At 67.4% G+C, this 23,001-nt stretch overlaps 1 long non-coding RNA gene across 1 annotated transcript; it reads right to left on the bottom strand.

Moving 5' to 3' along the window:
• Positions 1 to 8,798: 8,798 nt before the first annotated feature.
• LOC141958777 (uncharacterized) lies at positions 8,799 to 9,760 on the bottom strand. Its single transcript, XR_012633336.1, has 3 exons — positions 9,476 to 9,760; positions 9,219 to 9,335; positions 8,799 to 8,870 (listed from the first exon to the last, which is right to left on the bottom strand). It is a non-coding gene; the product is annotated as an uncharacterized LOC141958777 (long non-coding RNA).
• Between the last annotated feature and the right edge of the window lie 13,241 nt (positions 9,761 to 23,001).

Below are 23,001 nucleotides of genomic sequence, written 5' to 3'. Positions count from 1 at the left end.
TGCAGCCAATGTCTGGGGAGCCATCCCCTCCCGCGAGCAAGAGAGCAGAGCCTCGGACCTGTCCCCCCGGACGCACGGAGCCCAGAGGGACTCAACGTGCCACGGGGCTTCGCGGGGGACCAAGGGACAAGTGCCGCGACGCGCCCCGACTCCAGGGGGTCACGCTGGCCAGGCCGCCAGCAGGCAGAAAGCCGCCAGGGCCGGGGAAACAGCCCTCCCCTGCCTACAGGGCGGGCTTGGGGGCCAGAGAGCCCCATTTGCCCCTCGGTGCGGGGACGGTGCCGCTCTCTCCTTACAGGGTCACCCCTCTCTCCGGGCAGCCAAACCGTCGGGGCAAGGGGGCAAAAGGCCAGAGACCCGAGCCCTGCTTACAGGGAGGTCACCCGGCGCAGCGCCAGCCAGGACACCAAAGGTGCCGGCAACGGTGCCGTGGGGAGGCCCCTTTGCCCTGAGCTCCCGCCTCTCCCCCCAGCCCTCTCTTCAGCCCGCCGCTCCTCCTCTCCCTCGCTCTGGCCTCGCAGCTCCTTCACGATGCCTTGTCTTGCTTCTCGAGGAGCTGGTGCTCAGAAGGAAGGCGCAGCCAGGCGCCAGCTCCCCCACCCGGAGGACAGAGCAGAGGCCCCGGCCCCGCTGCCAGGCCCCCCCCCGCGCCCAAGTTACAGGCCGGCCGGCCTGGCTGCGGCTCACCACCACGGCGCGCTTCAGGAGCTCCGCTTCCCGCCCCGGCCGCAGAGACGGCGCCGCTCACCCCCCTTAGAGGGTTGCCACCTGCCCGGCAGCCTGACCACGGGGTGACGTGGCAAAAGGCCAGCAAAAACCCAAAGACCCGAGCCCTGCTTACAGGGGGGTCACCCGGCACAAAGCCGGCCAGGGCACCAAAGGTCCTGGCGACACGCTGGTGCGACCACAGCCCCGGTGACAGGGAGGTCCCTTTGCCCAGAGCGCCCTTCTCCTTCCTCCTCTTGCTGCCCAGACTTCCTCCGCGCCTCGTCCCACTCCCTCTTGGCCTGCAGCGGTACAGGACGGAGACCTCCACGCCGCTCCGCCGCCTGCTGCAAGGGCAGGAGGATGCCGTCAGGTCCGAGAGCGATGCTGGTCCCCGGCGAGAGCTGGCCACAGCACCACCCGAACCCCGGCCGCCCTCCCAACACCACCACCATCCCCCCTCCTTGCGAAAAAGACTCACAGATTGGCTTTCCTCACCCAGTCCATGCTCCAGCACTTCCTGCAGGGATGTCTACGACGGGCGCTTTTCTCCTCCGGGCTCCTGGCCGCGTTCAGCGAGGCTTGGACCCTCCACCGCCCCTGAGGCGATGGCCGTCCCTCCTCAGGCAGCTCCAGTCCCCTCTCACCGGTCCTGAGGAAGCTCCGCTCCCCCACCCCCCGCCGTTGACGACACTCCCCCCCCCAGGGTGATGACACCACCCCACTTCCCCCCACCAGGCGACGACACTGCTCCCCCCCCACACACAGACACAGAGGCGACGACACTGCTCTCCCCCCCCCCCCCCCGCCGAGGCGACGACACTGCTCCCCCCCCCTCCCCCGCCGAGGCGACGACACTGCTCCCCCCCCTCCCCCGCCGAGGCGACGACACTGCTCCCCCCCCCCTCCCCCGCCGAGGCGACGACACTGCTCCCCCCCCCCTCCCCCGCCGAGGCGACGACACTGCTCCCCCCCCCTCCCCCGCCGAGGCGACGACACTGCTTCCCCCCCCCCCCCCCCCCGCCGAGGCGACGACACTGCTCCCCCCCCCCGCCGAGGCGACGACACCGACCCCCTCTCCAAGGCGGCTCCCGTCCCGTCCCCCCCCCCCCCGTTCCCAAGTCGATCCGGTACTTCCCCAGGCAGGTTCGACTCCTGCTCGCCCCTTCCCCGGGCAGGTCCCCCTCAGGCGACCGCTCCGCCCCTCACAGCGGCGCTTTGTTCAGAGCGCCCTTCTCTTTCCTCTTGCTGCCCAGACTTCCTCCGCTGCTCCTCCCGCTCGCTCTTGCCTCGCAGGTCCTTCCACACGCAGTGGACATCTCTCCCTTCTCCGCCACCAGCTGCTGCAAGGGCAGGAGTGTGCCGTCAGGTCTGAGAAGGACGCCGGTCCCCGGCGAGAAGTGCCCACAGCACCACCCGAACCCCGGCCGCCCTCCAACCCCCCCTTCCCCCCCGAAAAAAACCTCACAGATCGGCTTTTCTCACCAGAGCCGCTGCTCCAGCACTTCCTGCAGGGACGACCGCGCCGGGCACTCGTCTGCTCCAGGCACCTTGCCGCGCCTGGCGGGTCCAGGACTCTCCTGAGCCCCTCAGACAATGGCGCTCGCCCCCGCACAGGCGACTCGGGTCCACCCCCGCCCGCCCCGAGCCGAGCCGAGCCGATGAGGTCCCCGCCGAGGCGGCGCCGATCGCCGAGCAGCCTTTTCCGGGGGCGCCGCTCCCGCTCCTCTCAGGCGGCCGCGCGGCGCCTCACTGCTGCGCGCGCCGTTCCCGCCCTTCGCCTCAGGCGAAAGCTCCGCCCCTCACGTCGGCGCGCGGCGTTCCCGCCCGCCGAAAGCGTCGGGGGCGTGCCGAAAGCGTCGGGGGCGTGCCGAAAGCGTCGGGGGCGTGCCGAAAGCGTCGGGGGCGTGCCGAAAGCGTCGGGGGCGTGCCGAAAGCGTCGGGGGCGTGCCGAAAGCGTCGGGGGCGTGCCGAAAGCGTCGGGGGCGTGCCGAAAGCGTCGGGGGCGTGCCGAAAGCGTCGGGGGCGTGCCGAAAGCGTCGGGGGCGTGCCGAAAGCGTCGGGGGCGTGCCGAAAGCGTCGGGGGCGTGCCGAAAGCGTCGGGGGCGTGCCGAAAGCGTCGGGGGCGTGCCGAAAGCGTCGGGGGCGTGCCGAAAGCGTCGGGGGCGTGCCGAAAGCGTCGGGGGCGTGCCGAAAGCGTCGGGGGCGTGCCGAAAGCGTCGGGGGCGTGCCGAAAGCGTCGGGGGCGTGCCGAAAGCGTCGGGGGCGTGCCGAAAGCGTCGGGGGCGTGCCGAAAGCGTCGGGGGCGTGCCGAAAGCGTCGGGGGCGTGCCGAAAGCGTCGGGGGCGTGCCGAAAGCGTCGGGGGCGTGCCGAAAGCGTCGGGGGCGTGCCGAAAGCGTCGGGGGCGTGCCGAAAGCGTCGGGGGCGTGCCGAAAGCGTCGGGGGCGTGCCGAAAGCGTCGGGGGCGTGCCGAAAGCGTCGGGGGCGTGCCGAAAGCGTCGGGGGCGTGCCGAAAGCGTCGGGGGCGTGCCGAAAGCGTCGGGGGCGTGCCGAAAGCGTCGGGGGCGTGCCGAAAGCGTCGGGGGCGTGCCGAAAGCGTCGGGGGCGTGCCGAAAGCGTCGGGGGCGTGCCGAAAGCGTCGGGGGCGTGCCGAAAGCGTCGGGGGCGTGCCGAAAGCGTCGGGGGCGTGCCGAAAGCGTCGGGGGCGTGCCGAAAGCGTCGGGGGCGTGCCGAAAGCGTCGGGGGCGTGCCGAAAGCGTCGGGGGCGTGCCGAAAGCGTCGGGGGCGTGCCGAAAGCGTCGGGGGCGTGCCGAAAGCGTCGGGGGCGTGCCGAAAGCGCCGGGGGCGTGCCGAAAGCGCCGGGGGCGTGCCGAAAGCGCCGGGGGCGTGCCGAAAGCGCCGGGGGCGTGCCGAAAGCGCCGGGGGCGTGCCGAAAGCGCCGGGGGCGTGCCGAAAGCGCCGGGGGCGTGCCGAAAGCGCCGGGGGCGTGCCGAAAGCGCCGGGGGCGTGCCGAAAGCGCCGGGGGCGTGCCGAAAGCGCCGGGGGCGTGCCGAAAGCGCCGGGGGCGTGCCGAAAGCGCCGGGGGCGTGCCGAAAGCGCCGGGGGCGTGCCGAAAGCGCCGGGGGCGTGCCGAAAGCGCCGGGGGCGTGCCGAAAGCGCCGGGGGCGTGCCGAAAGCGCCGGGGGCGTGCCGAAAGCGCCGGGGGCGTGCCGAAAGCGCCGGGGGCGTGCCGAAAGCGCCGGGGGCGTGCCGAAAGCGCCGGGGGCGTGCCGAAAGCGCCGGGGGCGTGCCGAAAGCGCCGGGGGCGTGCCGAAAGCGCCGGGGGCGTGCCGAAAGCGCCGGGGGCGTGCCGAAAGCGCCGGGGGCGTGCCGAAAGCGCCGGGGGCGTGCCGAAAGCGCCGGGGGCGTGCCGAAAGCGCCGGGGGCGTGCCGAAAGCGCCGGGGGCGTGCCGAAAGCGCCGGGGGCGTGCCGAAAGCGCCGGGGGCGTGCCGAAAGCGCCGGGGGCGTGCCGAAAGCGCCGGGGGCGTGCCGAAAGCGCCGGGGGCGTGCCGAAAGCGCCGGGGGCGTGCCGAAAGCGCCGGGGGCGTGCCGAAAGCGCCGGGGGCGTGCCGAAAGCGCCGGGGGCGTGCCGAAAGCGCCGGGGGCGTGCCGAAAGCGCCGGGGGCGTGCCGAAAGCGCCGGGGGCGTGCCGAAAGCGCCGGGGGCGTGCCGAAAGCGCCGGGGGCGTGCCGAAAGCGCCGGGGGCGTGCCGAAAGCCGAGATACAGGAGCAGGGGCGGCCTGAGCTCGGGCACAGCGTAGAGGCGGGATTACCAGGAGGGAGGGAAATGGGCAGGCAGGCACATGGAGCGGCAGACAGGCTCACCGAGGATAACAATGCCTGGGAACTGGCCAGAGAAAGCTGTGGGCAAAAAGAGACCCCAAAGCGGATCTGAAACAAGAACTGAACAAGGAAAATAACAGCGTTAGGTTACAGGAGAGAAAGGGAGGATGAAACAAAGGAAGGAGAGAGAGCAGGACCAAGCATCTGGAAGAAAGAAAAAGGGAGAGCTAGAAGAAGACACAAGAGGGAGTGGGAGCAGGAACGAACGAGAGCAGAAGTACAGGGAAGAAAAAAACAACAAAAATCATAGCAGCATGGGATAGAGAGGGGGCCAGGGGACAGCCCAAAACGTCCAAGAGGGGCAACAGGGCCCGAGGGTCCGCGACTCACCGCAGCTGTCGCTCTCAGCGCTGCCAGGAAAAATTTGCCGATTCAGACCCTTCTTTCTCCTTCTCTCCTCCCTTCCTTTTCTGGAGGTGCAGTCGCTCAGCTGCCCTCCACCTCAAAGAACACGCGGGTGTCTCTCGGCTCTTACAAAACGCAGCTTCCTGCACGTGTGGCCTCGCTCGCACGCTGCGCTGCCGTACCGCGCTCTGGGTGACGCGCACGGACCCTGATCGCACGCTGGCGGTCCGGCCCGCTGCGGACTGTACAGAGGGCTCCTGCCTCGCCCAGAGAGGCAGGCTCTCTCTTCCTGCAGTGGAAGGCAGCTGCTGCCCACATGCCCTTGATTTTCTTCTTTCCCTTTCTCAGGCCTCTCCAGCTTCAGCTGTGACAGCTCCTGTCCACAGCCAGAAAACGTCCCAGGGGCCTGTCCCTTCTCACCTCTCTGCTGCGAGGAGCACAAGGGCAGGCAGAGAACCCCACACAGTTCTGAAGTGGGTCCAGTCGACAGCATCCCCAGGGAAGGAACAGGCAAGCGCGGCCCCGGTGAGGCCTCTGGGAGAAGGTGAAGCGACTGCCGTTATTACCGTAGATCGCCCCTGGCCGGAGCCCCCCTTCCACAGGGGCTCCTGCGGAGGCGCCAAGGGCCGGCTTGCCGCCATCCCCGCGGGGCTCGGGGGTGACCTGGGGCTACGGGACGGGCTTCAGGGTGAGGTGCGAGACCTGGGGCCAGGACACGGTGCGGGCGAGGCCAGTGCCAGCTCAAGGGGAGCTCTGGCAAGCTGGGGAGGCACCCGGCACCAACCCCCGGGGGACACCCATCTTCTTCCCCTCTGCCTTTGTCCCAGCTCTCGGGTAACTCCCTGGGGCTCCCCCGGCCCGGATCACCTCCAGGAGAGCCGAGGCCTGACACAGCAGGCGGTGTGAAGCTTCCTGCCCCACCGCTGCCGTGTGGCCAGCGGGCAGGAGGGGCCCCCACACCTGCCAAAGGGGCGGGCCGGCCTCACCGGCGGCCTCGGCCCTCGCCCACCCCCAGGAATCACGCCCAGCAAGCCTCACGCTGCGGCAGCAGGAAGGCGGCTCTGGCGGTGCCGCACACCTGTGCGGGGCCGGCGCTGCAGTCCTGCCCTTCGCGCACCGAGCGCCCGCCGGCAGCGTGACGTGGGGCGGCGGCGGCATTTCCTTACCAGGAGGGGGCACCGAGCGTGGCCGCACCCCCCCCACGGGCATCGGAGCATCGCACTGACGTTGCTGGCGGGCGGCAGCGTGGGGCACGGGGCCACCTCTGTGTCGCCCACCGACAGCACCGTGTGGCGTTTGCCAGGCAGCGGCGGTGAGCGCGGGCGAGCGCCACCCCCCGCGCGAGCGGCGGCCGAGCGGCACGTCACTGCGCACACGCTCTCGAGGAACGGGCACGACGCTTGGTGGGGAGCAGCTGGAAGCCCCCGGGAATCCACGTGAAAGCGGCAACAAAACTATCCCTCGTGCTGCGCCACAGGGGCCGCGGCGGTAGCGAGGACTGCGCCGCGCTACGGGCGCCCACGAGCGGTGCGGCTGCCTGGCAGCCGAGTCTGCAGAACCTACAGCTCCTGGCACGCGCTGGCCAACGTGGCACGGCCGCCTGCACGCCAAGCGCTGTAAGACCCCGCATCCCAGCGTGACCCAGGGAACCAACGCGGCTGGCCAGAAACCCCACACGCCAGGACCACAGCTCCCGCTGGGTTGCGAGAGGCAGTTTTCTCTGCTTTCTGACCCTGCAGCAACACCGTTGCTCACCCCTCCGAACCCCCACCAATGCACCCAGAAGCCTCACCACCGGCTCGGGGCAGCCCCTGCCACCACCTCCAACACTGCCACCCTGCAGGCACCGCCATCCTCCCCAGGAGCTGCCAGCTGATGGCACGGCTCCACTCACCTTCTCCCTCGGTGCAGCCAGGGCCCAGCAATGCTCAGCGACTGCTCTGCTCCTCCCTTGGTTGACACCGACCCCTCCGACGGCTGCCTTGCTCTTAACAGCAGCACCCGCCCCTCCACCCGGAGCAAGCCCTTTACAGGGAGGGGCCGCTGCCATCAGCCTCACTGCCCACACCTGGGGCCCCTCCAGCCCCAGCCCACAGCTGGAGGCCATCACCCACCCCCACAGAGCATCATCACCCCTCCCAGCCCCTCACCTGGGGCAAAGGAAGCACAAAAGGCAGCCGGCAGCCAGCAAGTGTTTATTCAGTCACACACAGAACAAGTCCCAGAAGGGAGTGAGTCTGCTCCGGGGCTCAGGGCCCCTAATGCTGCCCCTGCCCCTGGCACACCTTGGCGCTTGTTCCCGGAGCCACGCTCCTCAGTCCAGCCGGGAACAGTCAGTCGGTTCCTGGAGCAACAAGCTGCAGGGCAGAGCTGGAAACTGCCAAACATGAGGAGAAAGATGCAGGACACAAGAAGACAGAAGAAAGGTGGCAGCTAGCTGACTAGTACAGGGGTAGAGAGAAAACAAGAGATGAGCAATGGGGCGGTGAGAGGATGGGGACAGGGAACCCAGCGTGGATATGCAGAAAAAAAAGCAGCAGGGAGAGAAGAAAACAGGCAGCAGAAAGAAGGAGGAGGAGCAGGACAGAAACCAACAAAGAAGGACGAGGAGCAGCATAGAGATGCAGAAAAAAAAAAGCTGGGATGGGTGGCACAACAGACGTGGAGGGGAAAAAAAAAAGGGGGGGGAGCAGGGAGCTAGACCAAGCAAGATGGAAGAAAGACCAAAAAGCTCCAGAGAACAGGGCACAGAGGGAGGAAAAAGCAACAGCGATGGGGAGTCAGGACAGCAAACCATGGGAAGGAACACAAAACAAATCACATCGCTACATGTGACAGGGCAGAGAAGGAAGAATTAGGAAACAGGGACAGAGACACAGAAAAAAAGAGACCTGGAGCCAAAAACTAATCCTGATGCATACAGAAAGAAGGGGGGTGGGGGTGGGGGGGTGTATTCTAAAACAGGGGAAACAGAGACAGAGAGATGGAGAAAAGACAAAAGCAACAGACTACAAGGCATCGAGAGAGGAATTACTGAATAGTAACAGAGCGCCAGCCAGAAACAGGCCACAAAGCAGCAAAGATCACAGGGGGTACGGGGCACAGAGGAAGGAATTCACAGACCCGGCACAAGGAGCCAGACAGAGAGAGAGCGAGGCAAAAATTAAATGGTGAAAAGAGACAGACCGCAGGGCAGAGGGAGGAATTGATAAACAGGGACAGGGCACCCGACAGAGCATGATGGAGAACAGGGAAAAAAAAAATAGCAGCAAGCTACAGGGAAGAGGGAGGAATTAAAGAACAGTGACTGGAAGACAGACAGCGACACATGGAGAGAGAGAAGACAAAAGAGCGATGGGCAACAAGATGGATAGGGAGGAAATGAAAAACAGCAGAAGGGAGTCAGCCAGAGAGAAAGACACCGAGGAAAAAGGCCAGACAGTCTATGAGGGACGGAGGTAGGAATGAAAAACGGGGGACAGGGAGCAGGAAAGAGAGAGATGGAGATCGCAGGGAACAGCAGCGGGTGCAGGAAGAAGAAAGGGGCATCAATAGGAACAGGGAGCTGGACAGAGAGGGATGGAGAAAGGCAACAAGAGCGGCAGGGTACAGGGCAGAGAAAGGGAAGACCTACAAGATGGGGACAGGGAGATGCTCCAAGCAAGACGGAAGATACAGGTGAGCAAAAAAAGTTGAGCAGCACCAGAAAGAGAGGAGTCTAGGAGAAAGACAGGGAGGGACCAGGCCACACAAGAGGGATGAGAGGGGCCCAAGAGCTCGGGACTTACTGCAGTTCTCCGTGCTGCCAGGAGAATTTGACAGGTCAGACTCCTCCTTCTGTTTGCCTTCTCCCTTCCTCTTCTACAGCTCCAGGTGCCTGGCTGTCCTCCACTTATGAGAATATGTAGGTGTCTCACAGCTCTTACGAGATGAGGCCTGCTAGACACAGAACCTCATTCAATCACACACTACGTGCAGGAGTAGGACAGAGGAAAGAGAGAGAAACCGAGAAGTGAGGAGCAGAACGGAAGGATCGAGAGAGAAATGGACTGAGGAGTGATGCAAAAGGTACAGAACAAGCAGTCAGAAGTGCAGACAGAAAAAGAAAAGGGAGCAGCAAGACAAGAGAGAGAAAGTGAGAGAGGAAGGGGGAGCAAGGCAGAAGAAAAGAAAGAAAAGATATAGAGAAGAAGAAAAAAAAAATCACAGCATGGGAAAGAGAAGGGCGGGAAGGGACTGGGACATACAAGGGGGGCGACAGGGCCCCGAGGGCCCGGGACTCACCGCAGCTCTCGCTCCCGGCACTGCCGGGAGAACTGGACAGGTCAGATGCTTCTTTCTCCTTCCTTCCTCCTGCCCCTCCTCTTCTTCTGAAACTCCACTCGCCCGGCTGACCTCCCCCTAAAAGAATACGCGGGTGTCTCTCGGCTCTTACAAGACGTGGCTTCCGACACACGCAGCCTCGCTCGCTCGCTCGCTCCGCGGCCGTTCCGCGCCTGGGTCCGGCCCGCTGCGGACTGTGCAGAGGGCTCCTCGCTCACCCGGAGAGGCAGGCGCTCTCCCCCTGCAGGGCGAGGCGGCTGCTGCCCACATGCCCTTGACGTTCTCCTTCCTTCCCTTTCTCCGGCCCCTCCAGCTCCAGCCGCGGCGGCTCCCGCCCCGCTGCCCACGGCCGGGAAGGCTCGGCTCCGCCCGTCCCTTCTGGCCCCCGAGCCGTGAGGAGCGCCAGGCCGGGCAGAGACACCCCACGCCAGCCCGAGCTGGGCGCAGCCGGCGGCATCCCCGGGGCAGGAACGGACACGCGCGGCCCCAGCGCGGCCTCGGGAGGGGGCACGGAGGCGGCAGGGACCCTTATTGCCGCGGACCGGCCCGGCCGCAGCCCCAACACTCACCTCCGCCGCGCACGCGCACTCCCGGGAGACGCCGCGGCCGCGCATGCGCACCCCCGGGCCGGGGGGCACACCGCGTCTCGGGGAGCCGCGGGCAGCCCGCGGGAAACCGCCACAAAACCGCGTCTCGGGCCGCGCCGCGGGGCCGCGCCGGTACCGAGGGCTGTGCCGTGCCGCGCGCGCCCGCCAGCGCCGCGGCTGCGGGGAACCGAGAGCGCAGAAACTGCAGCTCCCGGCGTGCCCCGGGGAGCCAACATGGCCGACCGGAAGCCCCCTGCACGTGACTACGGCTCCCGCCGCGCCGCCCGCGCACCCGGAAGCCCGGCCGAGCGCAGCCCCGCGCGGCTCCGGGCAGCGCCGCCGCCGCCCGGCCCCGACGCGGAGCGGCCTCCGCCCCCGGTCCCGCCGCACCTTTCCCCGCAGCCGCCCGGCCGCGCGGCCCCGCTCCTGCCTCGGCTCGCACCGGCTCCTCCTCCAGCACCGGCCCCGGACAGGGAGGGGTCGCTGCCTGCAGCCTCCCTGCCCGCCCCTGCGGCTCCTCCGGCCCGGCCCACGCTCCCCCCCCCCCCCCCCCCCCCCGGTAACTATAGCGACCAGCACCGTTAATAAACGCCGGAGATGCCCGTCACTCCTCCGAGCTCGCGCTCTATGGGCCGCCGGTCCTCCGGTCGCGGGGCCGCCGCCGCGCACGCGCACTCCGGGGGCCGCCCGGCGCAGCCGCACGCCGCAGGTCGCCTCTCCCCGCCGGGGGAACCTTCCCCGGGCAGCGGGAGCAGCCGCTGGGCGAGACCGCTCCGGTGCGCGGGCCGACGGGACCGACGCTGCCAAATCTTATAACCCCCCGGAGAGGGAGGAGCTCCGGCACGGCCGCAGCGCAGGGCAGCGCAGTCTCGCCTTGTGACCCAGAACTCAGCGGGGTGACCGAAGTGTCGGTCAGAGCAGCCTCAGGGCTCTTTGGACGGGTGGAAGGGGGAGGAAAGCCTGTGACAACGCGACACGGGAGCGCAGAGTTGTTTTAAGGACGAAACAGCGTAACTTCGGTCCCTGGGAGACCAGTACAGTAACTATTAAAAGCACACGTATTGTTAGATATTTTTCCTAAACTCACATTTATCCAATTTAGTTTTTCAAATCCTGGTGATAGCAGAAATAGTTTTTTAAAAAAACCCAGATAAATCCAGGAACATTTCTGCCCGCGTTCAGCCGCTCTTCTGGAGCGTACGCTAGGAGCTGGAGAACCCGAGCAAGCTGTCTGATTATATTTACGGCAGCTCTGGCCCCGACAGTTCCCCCGTCCGTCCCCTTGCCAGGAACTAGCGCCGCGGCGGCTACAGCTCAGCCCAAAGCCAAACCGACACCGACCTCGGCTCTGGAAAGCGCCACCTCATCTCCCCCCGTTTTGCTGATTAGGGATATCAATTCAACTCAGACACCGGAGTGAAAGGAGCAGGCGTATTTTATTAGAAATAACTAAATAACAGAAGAATATGGAAAACACGCAGTCAGGAAAGACGGAAGAGTGCACTCACACAGATAGGAAAATACAGGGTAACGCATCAAATCCTGACTGCCTGAGAGAGAGGGAACAGCGATTAAAAAAGATCCCTCAGCACCTGCACCCGTTGCCATCACCCAGACCCGCAGGCAGCCCCGGTTACAGCGAGGGTTTGCAGAGCCTTTCCCGGCAAGTGGGAAACCCTACGCGGTGCGTCCACCCGTAGGTGAGGCCTCCAAAGTCGCTGTGAGCGGGTCCACCCTTCTATACCCCAAAATCGGCAAGCCAGAAGAGCTGGCACCTTGGTTTGGAGCGGAAATATCTGGTTTCAATCTCACATTAGATTCCCCCGGAGCCTGGCCAGGGCTCAGGGGAGAAGCTAAGGGAGCTCCTCTGCTTACCCAGGCAGACTAGGTGCAAGGGCTCACGTCAGGCCACAGGGCCAGACTACGGTCTCCACGACCCGGTTATTTCATCCCCACACAAAGAAAGATAAATGTACATTCAAGAGAGCCACGTCTTCCACACCTCTTTCACTAACGATGACATACTGAGTGAGCAGCTTCGGCTCAGGGCCTGTTGTTCAGGCTTCAATACTTCCACTTTTTACATCGGAATAGGTGGTTGGTTATCACTTAGTAAAATACCTGTTAGCACAATGGTTAACAGTTATAAAATACACAGGACTCGTCTACAAGTCAACTCTGGCTTGGCCCTATTGTCCAAGCCTTAGCGCTTCACCCCGAGAGTCCCCTTGCAAGCAGCCAGGACCAACACACGCCGCAAACATTCCAGCGGCTGCCAAAGGTTAAAATCCCACGCGCAGCGCCACGTGGCAGGCAGCGGTTAAAGCCGAGTTGGGCAGAAAAGGAGCTAAATGGGGAACACGCAGTTGGAGAAAGCATCTGATTGAGCACCCCCGGCACTGAACAGATGGGGAAAGGGTGGGCACAAACGCCCTTTTGGGGCAGGGAAGAGGAACGTGCTCCTCCAGAGGCTGAGATCCAGCCGCTTCCTTCCCCGTACAGGTGCGGAAAGAGAAGCACTCAGAGCAGGGGAATCCACCTCCAAAACCCTGCTCCCGACTGCTCTTCCCCCGGCATCCCACGCAGCCTCAAAGGGCGCTGCGGGTGGCTGCAGAGCCCTCCCGCTCCCCACGGCTGGTGCAGCCACATCCAAGTACAGAAAGGAGTTTTGAGAAAACTTCAGGAAGTTGGGTCATCGTCAGGTGGAATGGGAGCAGGTTCTAAAACTGGAGAACTACCAAGAGCCGAGTACTTGCTCACGAGGCAAAGAAAACATCCCCAAAGGGGCAGGGATGCTTGAGGCGACCACAGCCCAGGTGACAGGGAGATCCCCTGCCCAGGAAGGCTTTCTCTCGCCTCTTTGGCGGACCGCTGCCGCTACTCCTCCCGCTCGCTCTTGCCTCGAAGGTCCTTCTGCACGCGGTGGATGTCTCTCCCTTCTTCTCCACGAACAACTGCTGCAAGAGCAGGAGAATGCCATCAGGTCTGAGAGCGACGACGGTCCTGGGTGAGAGCTGGCCACAGCACCACCTGAACACCGGCCGCCCTCACACAGCCCTATACCCCCGCCCCCCCGAAAAAACCTCACAGATCGGCTTTTCTTACCCAATCGGTGCTCCGGTGCTGCCACACGTGGAGTCGCGGCGGGCGCTGGAGCTGGGCTCGGAGTCGGGCACTCTGGGCAAACGGAGCTGGGCATGCAGAGCGGCGGCCACCGAGGCTGCGCCCCTGCTTACAGGGGGCTCGAGCCGCTGCCGGGACTGCAAAGTGCCCGGGACTGCAGGGCACGGGCCAGGCCCCGACTTACAGGGCAGCCCCGGTCCCAAAGGCCCACGAGGCCCCTCCTCTCCGCTACAGGGGCGCCCTGACCCGCACCCCGCTAACAGGGCCGCCGCCCCACACAAGGCGCCAGCCAAGCACTATCGAGAGTGCTGGGCGCTGTCTGCCCTGAAGGCAGGTGAATCGGCAGCAGCGGCCCTTTCCCAAGAGGTTCTGGGGGCTGGGGAAGCAGAACTTCCCGAGGGGGGTTCCTCATCGCTTGGGAGAAGCTGCCGCGTCACTGCGGAGCAGCTGGTTGCAAGGGGCTGGTGGCTGAGGCCCACCCGTGCTGCCTGTCCCCCTAAATCTCCCCCTGCCCTGCCGTACCCCTGTCCCCTCTCCCTCTATGCTTTAAGCCCCCAGGCCGCCGGGCACCACCAGGTGAGAAAATGGGGCCTGAGGCGGCTCAGGCCGGGGCAGGGGGCAGGAGGGAGGAGGGAGGGCCGGGGGCCAGAGCACGCTGAGGGAAGGTCCCTCAGGCGGCCGGCTTCCCCGTCGTCCAGGCAGAGGAGCTGGCGCCCGACCGCGCCGTCCTTCCAGGCACCTGCTCCCGGAGAAGGAAGAAGCATCCGTGGCCTGCGGAAGAAACTACGAGGCGAGGGCAAGCGAGAGGAGGAGCGGCACGCTGAAACCGGGGAAAGAGAAAGGGGCTGCGGGCAAAGGGCCCTCCCTGTCACCACGGCTGCTGTGGGACAAGAGCATCCTGGGCGCTTTTGGGAGGGTCTCGAGGACTCTGGGGCAGGTACTTGGCTCAGGGCCGTTCCCTGCGTTTCTAGAGGCTACCGCGGTTCTCGGTGAAGGGGACACAACTGCCGAGCCTTTGCCCTCGAAGGCCGGGGGCCGCAGACGCCCGCTCGCTACCCGCTCCTCCTGCCGAGGGCGGGGGACGGGCACAACCCTGCTTACAGGGCCGTCGGGTCAGAGGGCTCCACGGCTCGTGGCACTCGCCCCGAGTACGGGGCCGGCACGCTGGCAGGTCGCCAGCAGGACAGGCAGCCACCCAGGCCCAGAGAGCGGGCGGGTCACGCGTCGGCCGTGCTACGACCGCGCGGCTTGGCTCCGTCCTTGGAAAGGAGGGGCCAGCCGGGACTCGCCCTCCGCTCGCGGGCTCAGCGGGGACCGACCCCCTGTTGCTGCACAGAGCCCCTCTTTCCCTCCCGGGAAGTTTAAGCTAAGTACGCTGCAGCGATTTCAACAGGGGCCTAAACAAGAAGCTCCTTCACTCGCTCACTCGCACCGACGCGGACACAGGCAGGCACACGGACACGGACAGGGGGAAAGAAAACTTCCCAGGAGAGAGAGCGAGCTCTGTGCAGCCAATGTCTGGGGAGCCGTCCCCTCCCGCGAGCAAGAGAGCAGAGCCTCGGACCTGCCCCCCCGGACGCACGGAGCCCAGAGGGACTCAACGTGCCACGGGCCTTCGCGGGGGACCAAGGGACAAGTGCCGCGACGCGCCCCGACTCCAGGGGGTCACGCTGGCCAGGCCGCCAGCAGGCAGAAGGCCGCCAGGGCCGGGGAAACAGCCCTCCCCTGCCTACAGGGCGGGCTTGGGGGCCAGAGAGCCCCATTTGCCCCTCGGTGCGGGGACGGTGCCGCTCTCTCCTTACAGGGTCGCCCCTCTCTCCGGGCAGCCAAACCGTCGGGGCAAGGGGGCAAAAGGCCAGAGACCCGAGCCCTGCTTACAGGGAGGTCACCCGGCGCAGCGCCGGCCAGGACACCAAAGGTGCCGGCAACGGTGCCGTGGGGAGGCCCCTTTGCCCTGAGCTCCCGCCTCTCCCCCCAGCCCTCTCTTCAGCCCGCCGCTCCTCCTCTCCCTCGCTCTGGCCTCGCAGCTCCTTCACGATGCCTTGTCTTGCTTCTCGAGGAGCTGGTGCTCGGAAGGAAGGCGCTGCCAGGCGCCACCTCCCCCACCCGGAGGACAGAGCAGAGACCCCGGCCCCGCTGCCAGGCCCCCCCCCGTGCCCAAGTTACAGGCCGGCCGGCCTGGCTGCGGCTCACCACCACGGCGCGCTTTAGGAGCTCCGCTTCCCGCCCCGGCCGCAGAGACGGCGCCGCTCGCCCCCCTTAGAGGGTTGCCACCTGCCCGGCAGCCTGACCACGGGGTGACGTGGCAAAAGGCCGGCAAAAACCCAAAGACCCGAGCCCTGCTTACAGGGGGGTCACCCGGCACAAAGCCGGCCAGGGCACCGAAGGTCCTGGCGACACGCTGGTGCGACCACAGCCCCGGTGACGGGGAGGTCCCTTTGCCCAGAGCGCCCTTCTCCTGCCTCCTCTTGCTGCCCAGACTTCCTCCGCTCTTGGCCTGCAGCGGTACAGGACGGAGACCTCCACGCTGCTCCGCCGCCTGCTGCAAGGGCAGGAGGATGCCGTCAGGTCCGAGAGCGATGCTGGTCCCCGGCGAGAGCTGGCCACAGCACCACCCGAACCCCGGCCGCCCTCCCACCACCCACCCCGCGAAAAAACCTCGCAGATCGGCTTTCCTCACCCAGTCGGTGCTCCAGTGCTTCGTGCAGGGACCGTGACAGGCTCTCATCTGCAATGGGCTCCTGGCAGCGTCCGGCGGCTCCTGGCAGCGTCCGTCAGGGCCTGGACCCTCCTCAGCCCCTGAGGTGATGGCGGTCCCTCCTCATGCAGCTCCAGTCCCCCCCCATGCGCCCTGACGCAGGTCTGCTGCCCCTCCTAGGCGACGGCACTGGCGCCCCACCCTGCAGCAGCTTTGATCCCCTGCCAAGGTGGCTCCAATCCCTCGGCCCCGAGTCGATCCATTTCTTGCTGAGGCAGCGCCGACTTGCGCTCCCCTTTCCCTCAGGCGGCCGCTCTGCCCCTCACAGCGGCGCTTTGCCCAGAGCGCGCTTCTCTTTCTTCCGCTTGCTGCCCAGACTTCCTTCGCTGCTCCTCCTGCTAACCCTTGCCTTGCACGGCCTTCCGCATGCGGTGGATGTCTCTCCCTTCTCCACCACCAAGTGCTGCAAGAGCAGGAGGGTGCCGTCAGGCCTGAGAGGGACGACGGTCCCCGGCGAGAGCCTGACACGGCACCACCCGAACCCTGGCCGCCCTCCCACACCACTATTCCTCTATACCCCCCCCCCAAAAAAAACCCTCACAGATCGGCTTTTCTTACCCAATCGGTGCTCCGGTGCTGCCACACGTGGAGTCGCGGCGGGCGCTGGAGCTGGGCTCGGAGTCGGGCACTCTGGGCAAATGGAGCTGGGCATGCAAAACGGCGGCCACCGAGGCTGCGCCCCTGCTTACAGGGGGCTCGAGCCGCTGCCGGGACTGCAAAGTGCCCGGGACTGCAGGGCACGGGCCAGGCCCCGACTTACAGGGCAGCCCCGGTCCCAAAGGCCCACGAGGCCCCTCCTCTCCGCTACAGGGGCGCCCTGACCCGCACCCCGCTAACAGGGCCGCCGCCCCACACAAGGCGCCAGCCAAGCACTATCGAGAGTGCTGGGCGCTGTCTGCCCTGAAGGCAGGTGAATCGGCAGCAGCGGCCCTTTCCCAAGAGGTTCTGGGGGCTGGGGAAGCAGAACTTCCCGAGGGGGGTTCCTCATCGCTTGGGAGAAGCTGCCGCGTCACTGCGGAGCAGCTGGTTGCAAGGGGCTGGCGGCTGAGGCCCACCCGTGCTGCCTGTCCCCCTAAATCTCCCCCTGCCCTGCCGTACCCCTGTCCCCTCTCCCTCTATGCTTTAAGCCCCCAGGCCGCCGGGCACCACCAGGTGAGAAAATGGGGCCTGAGGCGGCTCAGGCCGGGGCAGGGGGCAGGAGGGAGGAGGGAGGGCCGGGGGCCAGAGCACGCTGAGGGAAGGTCCCTCAGGCGGCCAGCTTCCCCGTCGTCCAGGCAGAGGAGCTGGCGCCCGACCGCGCCGTCCTTCCAGGCACCTGCTGCCGGAGAAGGAAGAAGGAAGAGGCATCCGTGGCCTGCGGAAGAAACTACGAGGCGAGGGCAAGCGAGAGGAGGAGCGGCACGCTGAAACTGGGGAAAGAGAAAGGGGCTGCGGGCAAAGGGCCCTCCCTGTCACCACGGCTGCTGTGGGACAAGAGCGTCCTGGGCAACTCTGGGAGGGTCTCGAGGACTCTGGGGCAGGTACTTGGCTCAGGGCCGTTCCCTGCGTTTCTAGAGGCTACCGCGGTTCTCGGTGAAGGGGACACAACTGCCGAGCCTTTGCCCTCGAAGGCCGGGGGCCGCAGACGCCCGCTCGCTACCCGCTCCTCCTGCCGAGGGCGGGGGACGGGCACAACCCTGCTTACAGGGCCGTCGGGTCAGAGGGCTCCACGGCTCGTGGCACTCGCCCCGAGTACGGGGCCGGCACGCTGGCAGGTCGCCAGCAGGACAGGCAGCCACCCAGGCCCAGAGAGCGGGCGGGTCACGCGTCGGCCGTGCTACGACCGCGCGGCTTGGCTCCGTCCTTGGAAAGGAGGGGCCAGCCGGGACTCGCCCTCCGCTCGCGGGCTCAGCGGGGACCGACCCCCTGTTGCTGCACAGAGCCCCTCTTTCCCTCCCGGGAAGTTTAAGCTAAGTACGCTGCAGCGATTTCAACAGGGGCCTAAACAAGAAGCTCCTTCACTCGCTCACTCGCACCGACGCGGACACAGGCAGGCACACGGACACGGACAGGGGGAAAGAAAACTTCCCAGGAGAGAGAGCGAGCTCTGTGCAGCCAATGTCTGGGGAGCCGTCCCCTCCCGCGAGCAAGAGAGCAGAGCCTCGGACCTGTCCCCCCGGACGCACGGAGCCCAGAGGGACTCAACGTGCCACGGGGCTTCGCGGGGGACCAAGGGACAAGTGCCGCGACGCGCCCCGACTCCAGGGGGTCACGCTGGCCAGGCCGCCAGCAGGCAGAAAGCCGCCAGGGCCGGGGAAACAGCCCTCCCCTGCCTACAGGGCGGGCTTGGGGGCCAGAGAGCCCCATTTGCCCCTCGGTGCGGGGACGGTGCCGCTCTCTCCTTACAGGGTCACCCCTCTCTCCGGGCAGCCAAACCGTCGGGGCAAGGGGGCAAAAGGCCAGAGACCCGAGCCCTGCTTACAGGGAGGTCACCCGGCGCAGCGCCAGCCAGGACACCAAAGGTGCCGGCAACGGTGCCGTGGGGAGGCCCCTTTGCCCTGAGCTCCCGCCTCTCCCCCCAGCCCTCTCTTCAGCCCGCCGCTCCTCCTCTCCCTCGCTCCGGCCTCGCAGCTCCTTCACGATGCCTTGTCTTGCTTCTCGAGGAGCTGGTGCTCGGAAGGAAGGCGCAGCCAGGCGCCAGCTCCCCCACCCGGAGGACAGAGCAGAGGCCCCGGCCCCGCTGCCAGGCCCCCCCCCCCGCGCCCAAGTTACAGGCCGGCCGGCCTGGCTGCGGCTCACCACCACGGCGCGCTTCAGGAGCTCCGCTTCCCGCCCCGGCCGCAGAGACGGCGCCGCTCACCCCCCTTAGAGGGTTGCCACCTGCCCGGCAGCCTGACCACGGGGTGACATGGCAAAAGGCCAGCAAAAACCCAAAGACCCGAGCCCTGCTTACAGGGGGGTCACCCGGCACAAAGCCGGCCAGGGCACCAAAGGTCCTGGCGACACGCTGGTGCGACCACAGCCCCGGTGACAGGGAGGTCCCTTTGCCCAGAGCGCCCTTCTCCTTCCTCCTCTTGCTGCCCAGACTTCCTCCGCGCCTCGTCCCACTCCCTCTTGGCCTGCAGCGGTACAGGACGGAGACCTCCACGCCGCTCCGCCGCCTGCTGCAAGGGCAGGAGGATGCCGTCAGGTCCGAGAGCGATGCTGGTCCCCGGCGAGAGCTGGCCACAGCACCACCCGAACCCCGGCCGCCCTCCCAACACCACCACCATCCCCCCTCCTTGCGAAAAAGACTCACAGATTGGCTTTCCTCACCCAGTCCATGCTCCAGCACTTCCTGCAGGGATGTCTACGACGGGCGCTTTTCTCCTCCGGGCTCCTGGCCGCGTTCAGCGAGGCTTGGACCCTCCACCGCCCCTGAGGCGATGGCCGTCCCTCCTCAGGCAGCTCCAGTCCCCTCTCACCGGTCCTGAGGAAGCTCCGCTCCCCCACCCCCCGCCGTTGACGACACTCCCCCCCCCAGGGTGATGACACCACCCCACTTCCCCCCACCAGGCGACGACACTGCTCCCCCCCCACACACAGACACAGAGGCGACGACACTGCTCTCCCCCCCCCCCCCCCCGCCGAGGCGACGACACTGCTCCCCCCCCCTCCCCCGCCGAGGCGACGACACTGCTCCCCCCCCCTCCCCCGCCGAGGCGACGACACTGCTCCCCCCCCCCCTCCCCCGCCGAGGCGACGACACTGCTCCCCCCCCCCTCCCCCGCCGAGGCGACGACACTGCTCCCCCCCCCTCCCCCGCCGAGGCGACGACACTGCTCCCCCCCCCCGCCGAGGCGACGACACCGACCCCCTCTCCAAGGCGGCTCCCGTCCCGTCCCCCCCCCCCCGTTCCCAAGTCGATCCGGTACTTCCCCAGGCAGGTTCGACTCCTGCTCGCCCCTTCCCCGGGCAGGTCCCCCTCAGGCGACCGCTCCGCCCCTCACAGCGGCGCTTTGTTCAGAGCGCCCTTCTCTTTCCTCTTGCTGCCCAGACTTCCTCCGCTGCTCCTCCCGCTCGCTCTTGCCTCGCAGGTCCTTCCACACGCAGTGGACATCTCTCCCTTCTCCGCCACCAGCTGCTGCAAGGGCAGGAGTGTGCCGTCAGGTCTGAGAAGGACGCCGGTCCCCGGCGAGAAGTGCCCACAGCACCACCCGAACCCCGGCCGCCCTCCAACCCCCCCTTCCCCCCCGAAAAAAACCTCACAGATCGGCTTTTCTCACCAGAGCCGCTGCTCCAGCACTTCCTGCAGGGACGACCGCGCCGGGCACTCGTCTGCTCCAGGCACCTTGCCGCGCCTGGCGGGTCCAGGACTCTCCTGAGCCCCTCAGACAATGGCGCTCGCCCCCCCACAGGCGACTCGGGTCCACCCCCGCCCGCCCCGAGCCGAGCCGAGCCGATGAGGTCCCCGCCGAGGCGGCGCCGATCGCCGAGCAGCCTTTTCCGGGGGCGCCGCTCCCGCTCCTCTCAGGCGGCCGCGCGGCGCCTCACTGCTGCGCGCGCCGTTCCCGCCCTTCGCCTCAGGCGAAAGCTCCGCCCCTCACGTCGGCGCGCGGCGTTCCCGCCCGCCGAAAGCGTCGGGGGCGTGCCGAAAGCGTCGGGGGCGTGCCGAAAGCGTCGGGGGCGTGCCGAAAGCGTCGGGGGCGTGCCGAAAGCGTCGGGGGCGTGCCGAAAGCGTCGGGGGCGTGCCGAAAGCGTCGGGGGCGTGCCGAAAGCGTCGGGGGCGTGCCGAAAGCGTCGGGGGCGTGCCGAAAGCGTCGGGGGCGTGCCGAAAGCGTCGGGGGCGTGCCGAAAGCGTCGGGGGCGTGCCGAAAGCGTCGGGGGCGTGCCGAAAGCGTCGGGGGCGTGCCGAAAGCGTCGGGGGCGTGCCGAAAGCGTCGGGGGCGTGCCGAAAGCGTCGGGGGCGTGCCGAAAGCGTCGGGGGCGTGCCGAAAGCGTCGGGGGCGTGCCGAAAGCGTCGGGGGCGTGCCGAAAGCGTCGGGGGCGTGCCGAAAGCGTCGGGGGCGTGCCGAAAGCGTCGGGGGCGTGCCGAAAGCGTCGGGGGCGTGCCGAAAGCGTCGGGGGCGTGCCGAAAGCGTCGGGGGCGTGCCGAAAGCGTCGGGGGCGTGCCGAAAGCGTCGGGGGCGTGCCGAAAGCGTCGGGGGCGTGCCGAAAGCGTCGGGGGCGTGCCGAAAGCGTCGGGGGCGTGCCGAAAGCGTCGGGGGCGTGCCGAAAGCGTCGGGGGCGTGCCGAAAGCGTCGGGGGCGTGCCGAAAGCGTCGGGGGCGTGCCGAAAGCGTCGGGGGCGTGCCGAAAGCGCCGGGGGCGTGCCGAAAGCGCCGGGGGCGTGCCGAAAGCGCCGGGGGCGTGCCGAAAGCGCCGGGGGCGTGCCGAAAGCGCCGGGGGCGTGCCGAAAGCGCCGGGGGCGTGCCGAAAGCGCCGGGGGCGTGCCGAAAGCGCCGGGGGCGTGCCGAAAGCGCCGGGGGCGTGCCGAAAGCGCCGGGGGCGTGCCGAAAGCGCCGGGGGCGTGCCGAAAGCGCCGGGGGCGTGCCGAAAGCGCCGGGGGCGTGCCGAAAGCGCCGGGGGCGTGCCGAAAGCGCCGGGGGCGTGCCGAAAGCGCCGGGGGCGTGCCGAAAGCGCCGGGGGCGTGCCGAAAGCGCCGGGGGCGTGCCGAAAGCGCCGGGGGCGTGCCGAAAGCGCCGGGGGCGTGCCGAAAGCGCCGGGGGCGTGCCGAAAGCGCCGGGGGCGTGCCGAAAGCGCCGGGGGCGTGCCGAAAGCGCCGGGGGCGTGCCGAAAGCGCCGGGGGCGTGCCGAAAGCGCCGGGGGCGTGCCGAAAGCGCCGGGGGCGTGCCGAAAGCGCCGGGGGCGTGCCGAAAGCGCCGGGGGCGTGCCGAAAGCGCCGGGGGCGTGCCGAAAGCGCCGGGGGCGTGCCGAAAGCGCCGGGGGCGTGCCGAAAGCGCCGGGGGCGTGCCGAAAGCGCCGGGGGCGTGCCGAAAGCGCCGGGGGCGTGCCGAAAGCGCCGGGGGCGTGCCGAAAGCGCCGGGGGCGTGCCGAAAGCGCCGGGGGCGTGCCGAAAGCGCCGGGGGCGTGCCGAAAGCGCCGGGGGCGTGCCGAAAGCGCCGGGGGCGTGCCGAAAGCGCCGGGGGCGTGCCGAAAGCGCCGGGGGCGTGCCGAAAGCGCCGGGGGCGTGCCGAAAGCGCCGGGGGCGTGCCGAAAGCGCCGGGGGCGTGCCGAAAGCGCCGGGGGCGTGCCGAAAGCGCCGGGGGCGTGCCGAAAGCGCCGGGGGCGTGCCGAAAGCGCCGGGGGCGTGCCGAAAGCCGAGATACAGGAGCAGGGGCGGCCTGAGCTCGGGCACAGCGTAGAGGCGGGATTACCAGGAGGGAGGGAAATGGGCAGGCAGGCACATGGAGCGGCAGACAGGCTCACCGAGGATAACAATGCCTGGGAACTGGCCAGAGAAAGCTGTGGGCAAAAAGAGACCCCAAAGCCGATCTGAAACAAGAACTGAACAAGGAAAATAACAGCGTTAGGTTACAGGAGAGAAAGGGAGGATGAAACAAAGGAAGGAGAGAGAGCAGGACCAAGCATCTGGAAGAAAGAAAAAGGGAGAGCTAGAAGAAGACACAAGAGGGAGTGGGAGCAGGAACGAACGAGAGCAGAAGTACAGGGAAGAAAAAAACAACAAAAATCATAGCAGCATGGGATAGAGAGGGGGCCAGGGGACAGCCCAAAACGTCCAAGAGGGGCAACAGGGCCCGAGGGTCCGCGACTCACCGCAGCTGTCGCTCTCAGCGCTGCCAGGAAAAATTTGCCGATTCAGACCCTTCTTTCTCCTTCTCTCCTCCCTTCCTTTTCTGGAGGTGCAGTCGCTCAGCTGCCCTCCACCTCAAAGAACACGCGGGTGTCTCTCGGCTCTTACAAAACGCAGCTTCCTGCACGTGTGGCCTCGCTCGCACGCTGCGCTGCCGTACCGCGCTCTGGGTGACGCGCACGGACCCTGATCGCACGCTGGCGGTCCGGCCCGCTGCGGACTGTACAGAGGGCTCCTGCCTCGCCCAGAGAGGCAGGCTCTCTCTTCCTGCAGTGGAAGGCAGCTGCTGCCCACATGCCCTTGATTTTCTTCTTTCCCTTTCTCAGGCCTCTCCAGCTTCAGCTGTGACAGCTCCTGTCCACAGCCAGAAAACGTCCCAGGGGCCTGTCCCTTCTCACCTCTCTGCTGCGAGGAGCACAAGGGCAGGCAGAGAACCCCACACAGTTCTGAAGTGGGTCCAGTCGAC

This window comes from Athene noctua, chromosome 3, assembly GCF_965140245.1.
Source record: "Athene noctua chromosome 3, bAthNoc1.hap1.1, whole genome shotgun sequence".
In the NCBI taxonomy this organism is placed as follows: domain Eukaryota; kingdom Metazoa; phylum Chordata; class Aves; order Strigiformes; family Strigidae; genus Athene; species Athene noctua.
The sequence above is the reverse complement of the archived record's forward strand: the minus strand, read 5'-3'. Positions and strand labels throughout refer to the sequence as shown.